General features: G+C 33.6%; 1 pseudogene across 1 annotated transcript; it reads right to left on the bottom strand.

The window, feature by feature from the left end:
- Window positions 1–6,460: 6,460 nt before the first annotated feature.
- LOC309664962 (large ribosomal subunit protein uL14 pseudogene) lies at window positions 6,461–6,984 on the bottom strand (annotated as a pseudogene). The gene has a single exon. The product of its transcript is annotated as a large ribosomal subunit protein uL14 pseudogene (transcript).
- Between the last annotated feature and the right edge of the window lie 307 nt (window positions 6,985–7,291).

The following is a 7,291-nucleotide window of genomic DNA, read 5'->3' as shown; positions in this document are numbered from 1 at the left end:
CCTCATAAAAGAGCCTCCAGTGACTTGTCCCTTCTGCTGTGTGAGGACACAGTGAAAAGACGGCCATCTATGAAGCAGGCAGCAGGCTCACACTGTATGCAGAATCTGCCAGCACCTTGGTCATAAGATTGTTTTCACCCATGAAGAGCCAAATTTTGCCCTTTTATGGGGGCAATACTGCTTCCTTTGAGAATGCATGATTTACTCTTTTCACTGAAAGCTATTATTTACAAGTAGAAAATCTTGCATAAATTATGATAGTACAGAGAAGTGATAGGACTGAGGTGTATTCAGAAGAAGGGAGAGAAGGATCAATTGTTTACTGAGCATCCACCAATTTGCCAAACACCATGCTAGGTATTTTGCATATATTATTTAATTAAATCTCCCAAAAAGCCTGCTAAGTAAGCTGCACTATTCAGCTCAAATGATCCATTTTCTCCTATAATTCCTGGCTCTGTTAATATTGACTAAATATGATTTTCCTTTTTAAGATCTCAATATCATCGTGAGCAGTGATTTTCCACATGCTAGTGTACCTTAGGGACAATGCAGGACCTAGAACAAACCCTTCTTCCTTTAAACTACTGACAATTCATGTTTATCTGAAGTGTATCTATGGGGTTTAAGTTATATTTTTTTGTGAAAAAGAGGAATTCTCCTTCTTTAGCAAATTTTAAAAGCTGCTGTTATGGTATAATTCTTCTTCACTTGATTTTACAGATGAAAATCTGAATCTCTGAGAGGTTAGATCTCTTGCCTCTGGCTACATATTAATTTAGTTGCACAATGGAAATAGATTCCAACTTCTTATCTGGGAGACAAATTAATTATCTAAAGAAAGAGAGCTTATATTTGCTTTAAGGCATTTTGTTAACTCTATTTAGATCTTATGTTAATTGTTTATTAAATAGATAATGTCTTTGCACTTTGATTACAAAAAATCATTTAACTTATCTTCTATAGTCTTTTAAAAACTAATATTTAGTTCTTACTCCAAACTGAAATATATTACTTGATTCAGTTTGGTGAGGAAAAGTCACCCAGCTAATGACAGTGTTTTGAGTAGCACATAATGTAAATGAACCATCATTTTGATCTCTTTACAACACAGTAGTATTTTTTCAAAATATCATTGCTAAAATTAAGTGATGTTGAGTGAAATTACTTTTATTACATTTCATATAATATATGTCCATTTTGTCATGTATATTTTAGGTATAGGGTCTTAGATTATCATTTTATATTTGCTAGAATCTGGCTTCTATGTGAACTGGTTTCTTTTTGGAAGAGCATGTGGAATGAAAGTGTGAATCAGTGAGATTTACATTTTTATTTTGAGACGTCCATAATTAATAATGTGAGGTATACTTTTCTTTTTTTTTAAACTTCATCGTTTGTTTTTTTTTTAAATTTATTTATTTTATTTTTATTTTTTTATTTTTGGCTGCGTTGGGTCTTTGTTGCTGCAGGCGGGCTTTCTCTAGTTGCGGCGAGCAGGGGCTACTCTTCATTGCGGTGGCTTCTCTTGTTGCGGAGCACGGGCTCCAGAGCGCAGGCTCAGTAGTTGTGGTGCACGGGCTTAGTTGCTCCGCGGCATGTGGGACCTTCCCAGACCAGGGCTCGAACCTGTGTCCCCTGCACCGGCAGGCGGATTCTTAACCACTGCGCCACCAGGGAAGCCCGAGGTATACTTTTAAAATAGCATTTCAAATGCAGTGATATACTGTTTTTTGATGACATGAGCTTAATAGCACAAAGAGTAAGAATTAATGAGTTGAATGAATTGTTGGTTTATGAGAAGGGCGAATAAAAATGGATTTCTTCGTTCATTTTTGTGTTCCCCTTTACTTCTCTATCTGCCTAAATCCCCCACCTTACAACTCACAAATATAAGTTATCACTCCCTCCTCTGGGTGCTGGGAAGAGCATTTTACTTATTCTCTTTTATGGCACATATATCTTTCTCCCTTGTTCTATAGTTGTCTCTGTACTTGTTTTATCTCCCTTACTAGATTATCAGCCCTCAAAAAATAAAGCCTGCAACTGCTTCATTTTTCTGTTTCCTCTTTCTTCCATGACTATGGCATGTGGCCCAAGATTTGATGAATTAATGGATGTTTGCAGGCTCAGAGAGGTGGTTTCCTTCATTTTTTGGCCTTCTGTTGCTTTCATAATAGAGAATGGCACCTTCTACTTCCCTCATTTTTCTCCATGTAGTTAGGTTGAGAGAATGAAAGGATTCCATTTTAACCCAATAGTCTGCCAATGCTGCTAATTAATTCTAATTGTAGTGGCAGCTTTTAGGATGTTGACTCTTCTTTATTAAGATTATAACCAGCAACTCAATGCACACAGGTCACCATGTAGCTGTCAGATGGCAGCAACTTCCAATCAATATCCATCTGGATTGGATTCAACCTGGTGACCTAGAGGTGAGTATTAATCCCTTGAGTTATCACTTCCTCAAGAAAAGAACGTTTGTTTTCTTCCTAACTCAGGCATTTATGATTGCTTTTAAAACCCCCTTCATGTCAACATGTTTGAGAAGTGAAATTTCATATACAAATGTTTACTTTGATTCCATAAGTTTATTGATGTGTTTAGAGGCATATAATGTATATTTTCTTTTACAGAGCATATCTTAGTAGGGAGGAAGAAAAATTATGCATTGTATTATGTGCTGATCTAAATGCAAATATTTTAAGGTGGAATTAAAAGATGTGTCAGTGTCAAAGTATTTTAAAGTGCTAAAGAAATAGAATCAAATATTTTCACAATGAAATACAGTCTCTCTGGGGGTCTCTTTCAGTAATTGTTTTAAATCAGGAAAATATGAGTAGAATACATGGGGTGATGTTGAGCAAAAATGGATAATCTTGGTAACTATTCTGTTTGACTCTTTTGTTGAAAACAGGATGGAACACAAAGTTACAGTTTTAACTGTTAATGAGATTACACTTTATTATAAAAATGCAACTATTTTCTAACTTTGCACAGCACATATAAAGAAAGAAGATTCCTAATATTTGTTGCATACACTCATAAATGTCTTTAAGGGATTTTCCTAAAGCATGCTTTGTCTGTGCAGCAACATATATACCTACCTGGCTACAGGAAATTCAAAGTATAAAAAAGAAGTCTCAGATCCCTCCATTGGAACAACATATGTAATGCTAGCATCCACCTGCCTCTACTAGGACTTGTAAGTTTCATCACTCTAACCAGAGTCTAAATTCCAGCCACAAAAGAGACTGGCAGGATTATGGAGCAGGAAAACCTGGTGTTGAGAAGTCTGAGGCAGATTAATGAGTTCTGAGACAGATATACTCCCTATGGAGACCCAAAACTTTGGGGGTAAATTCACTAGTTTCACAGATACAAACTCAGTGGATCTAGGAAATAGGGATAATGTCTTGATATTAAAAAATAAGAATTTTTTAAAAACAAACATACTGTTAAGAAGAAATTAGTACTGTATTTACGGTAGATCTTAGCTGTCTTCAAATAACAAGACTTGATTTCATTCACATCCTTCTCAAACCACTGGTTTCCCTTGAAGTGCCTTTTTTGGGGATTGCAGTAAATACATCAGATCAATGAGGAAAAAACATTAAGTATCAAGAGTCTAAAGATAGTTCTGCATATTAAGTTATTTGATACATTTACTGTAATCACAGTCAGGGCACTACTTGTTGTTCCTGTTGTTGTTTGCTTATTTGTTTTTAATATAAAGCTTGATAAAATGACATATTTCATGTAGAAGAATACACAGAAAATCTTGAGAAAGAACCATGTAAATGAGTAGTTGCCCTTATTAGATATTTAACACAATTTAAAGATATGAGTTAAAAGAATATGATACTGGTATAGAGATAGTAAGATAGATTAAAAGAATAGAAGATAGAGTTAAGAAACCCATAGAGATGACATTTCAAATCAATGAGGAAAAATGAATTATTCAATACATATTATTAATACAAATGTCCCTATAGCCACTAAAGAAAAAAAAAAAAAGCAATTGACTATTGGGGGTAAGATAATTCAGTTCTCTACCTCCCTCTTTATCTTAAAGATTAGGTTAACTCCAAAAATGAAATCATAAAAATGCAAGAGGAGAATATGAATGGATGTGTTCTTAATCCTGAGTCCAGGATGGGATAACGATGGCATGAAATTCAGAATCTAGACTTAAAAAAATTTAACTACATGTAAATTTAAACCTCAGTTGAATAATGAAGAAAGACAAAATTCAAAGAAAAAACTGGGAAAGATATTCACAAAGTAAAAGACTAGAAAGCAAATATTTTCTATATCAAGAGCTCTAAGCCATCAATAAGAAAAGACCCCAGAGAGTTGGGTAAAAACATCATGAGGAGATTCAGAAAAGAAAAAAAAACAGTCATACAATAGTATGTGTAGTCCCATATAAAATTAGTTAAATCAAATGCTTTCCCACCAATTATTTCAAGGGAAGCAAAATTTTATGTGAAAGTTTCCTAAGTTGAAAATATTGACTCAATTTTTAAAACTTGTGCTGCTCAAACAAATTTGGCCTCTGGGCCGTGAGTCTGAGAGCATTATTAGGCATGATTGAGAAAGGACTATCTCCTTTTTCAGATATCGAAGAAAGTCTGCTACACAGCATTGAACAACCTCTGCAGAACTGGGGAAGGAACAATTCATGAGACTAACAGTTACCTTCTACCAGTTACTTTCTTCAGGCTGATGTTAAGCAGCACTGTATGTATATGTGTGGAATTATTCCACAATTAATGGTAATACAGAATTTTCTGGGAAGCTTGAGATTAGAACATTTAACATACTGATCAGAGAGGAATATTGGGTAAATACTAAAGGTAATTAATAAATAATCTAAAGTTAATCATTATAAGACCATTGAATAAATCCTAGTATAGTCATACAGCAGCTAAAGAGACATTGATTACCTTTTAACTTATACTACAACATGTATATTTAAAACATTTTGGGGTAACCACTAAAAAGAGGCAAACAAGTGTATAACTTGCAAACCAATAGAAGGTAAATGAAAGAGAATTTACAAAAAATAATAATCCACAAAAAGCAGAAAAAAGAAAAGAATTTGTCAGTTGAAAACAGAATATTTTAAAACTACATCCAAATATATGTTATTTTAATAATATTAACAACTAAACTGGAAATGGACAGTGTACAAATATATTTGGATTTTAAGCATATTTTATTTTCAGACTAGTCATAAATTATACAAAAATATGAGAGTAACTGTGTTGGAATAGAAAGAACTGGAATTACTTGAATTAAAGACCAGCTATGCCATTTTCCCTCAAACTATGTGTCCTTAGGCATATTTCCTTACCTTTCAGAGTCTGCTCTTCCCCACATGTATATACCAGATAATATATACTTCACAGGAGTTTTGTGATGATGGTTTACATTGAATGCAATGTCGCTAGCACAGTGCCCCATCCATACAGGATAAGAATATTTTAAAAATTATGACTGAAATTCACTCTTGGTGTGTAAAAACCCAAATTAATGGCTTGACTAATAGGGCTGTCCAATTTTTAGATAATGTCCTTAGTTCTTTTTTGGGGCATATCATGCATTTTCAAATATTGACTTTATTTTTATAATAGGAGAAAAGGTTAATACTACTTGGGTGAATATGAGATGTATTATCTTTAACAATTAAACTCACAAGATTCTTTGCTATTGATGTCATTTCTTAAAAATAATTAAGGTGATAAAACACCCATTTGGATGTACTAGTAATAAGTTGGGAGGGTTAGATATATAGTTGGGCTGGGGTTAGGGGGTTTTATCTCGTTTCAGGTATATTATAGTACCTAGCATATTTTGATACCGAATGAATATTAATAATGAGAGCAGTAATAATTTCAATTTAGCTTTCTATGTAGAATACAGATGTAGCAGAAATTTCTGCTGAACAACTTTTTCTCCTAATGCAAATTGTGAGTATTACAATTTATTTCTGCTATTGACTAAACCTACGTTCTCTAGCAAATTATTTAATACATTTGTACCTATGATTCCATCTATAAAATGGGGGTAATAATACAGACCTAGTTAAATATTTAGTTCTTCAGAATGCTGAGATGCTTTAAGTTCAGGCTTTTATTAAATGTACTTATAAGATTTTGTACAATATGACCTACCAATTATACATAGCATTACACTGGACATAGAGGATAAAACATAAAATGAATTCAAAATATCTGAATAGTAGCAGGTTAGCAACAGAGGTGTAAGTTACTTAATGTAATAGAGGGATTATTCAAAGCTGCTAGATGTGACCATCTAAATGATCAATTTAAATGTGAAAAAATTATCTCAAGACTATTAGTCTCTCCTTGTTATAGTTTAAGGTTAGCTAAGATAAAAATGAAATGCTTTGTTTTAAAGTTTGTGTGCTTTATATATAGATAGATATTTCTAATTTTTCTTTTTTTTTGGAGCAAATAATTTTTATGATCATTTTTTTCTTTTACAAATACACTGAAGAATCATGCAGTGCTGCCAGCATTGGATGCAATCCTGGGCCACAAGTCTGCACATTCCTTTGCAACTGGTCCTGTGATGGCAGAACCTTTCATCTCGCCTTTATTGTTTACTATGACCCCTGCGTTATCTTCAAAATAAAGAAACACACCACCTTTTCTCCGGTATGACTTTCGTTGTCGAATTACCACTGCTGGATGTACCTTCCTTCTGAGCTCTGGTTTGCCTTTCTTGACTGTGGCCATCACCATGTCACCCACACCAGCAGCAGGAAGTCTATTCAGTCGTCCATTGATCCCCTTCACAGAGATGATATACAGATTTTTGGCTCCTGTGTTGTCAGCACAGTTGATCACGGCTCCAACCGGAAGACCCAAGGAAATCCGGAATTTCGCACCAGAGGACCCACCACGTCCTCGCTTCGACATCTTGAACACCGGATGATATTTCTAATTTTAATGCATCAGATTATTTATTAGAATTAATGTCTTAATTTTTTATGATGCATTGAATTTCATATTTATGTTTCACTTAAAAATACTTTATGCAAAATAAAGAAGTGTCTGCCATGGATTAAAAAGCACAGTATAATTAATAAAAATAATAGAGGTTTTTGTTTTTAAAATGAAAATGAAGTAAAATAAAAATTGAATTAATTAGTATCTAATATACATCGGACACTGTTAGGCACTTTAGACATATTATTGATTATCCTTAGAAGAAATGCTATGAAGTAGGAATTAATAATTTAAATAACTAAAGTAATTTG

This window comes from Balaenoptera physalus, assembly GCF_965194825.1.
Source record: "Balaenoptera physalus genome assembly, chromosome: 7".
In the NCBI taxonomy this organism is placed as follows: domain Eukaryota; kingdom Metazoa; phylum Chordata; class Mammalia; order Artiodactyla; family Balaenopteridae; genus Balaenoptera; species Balaenoptera physalus.
Note: the sequence above shows the minus strand (reverse complement) of the source record. Positions and strands in the feature narration are given on the sequence as shown.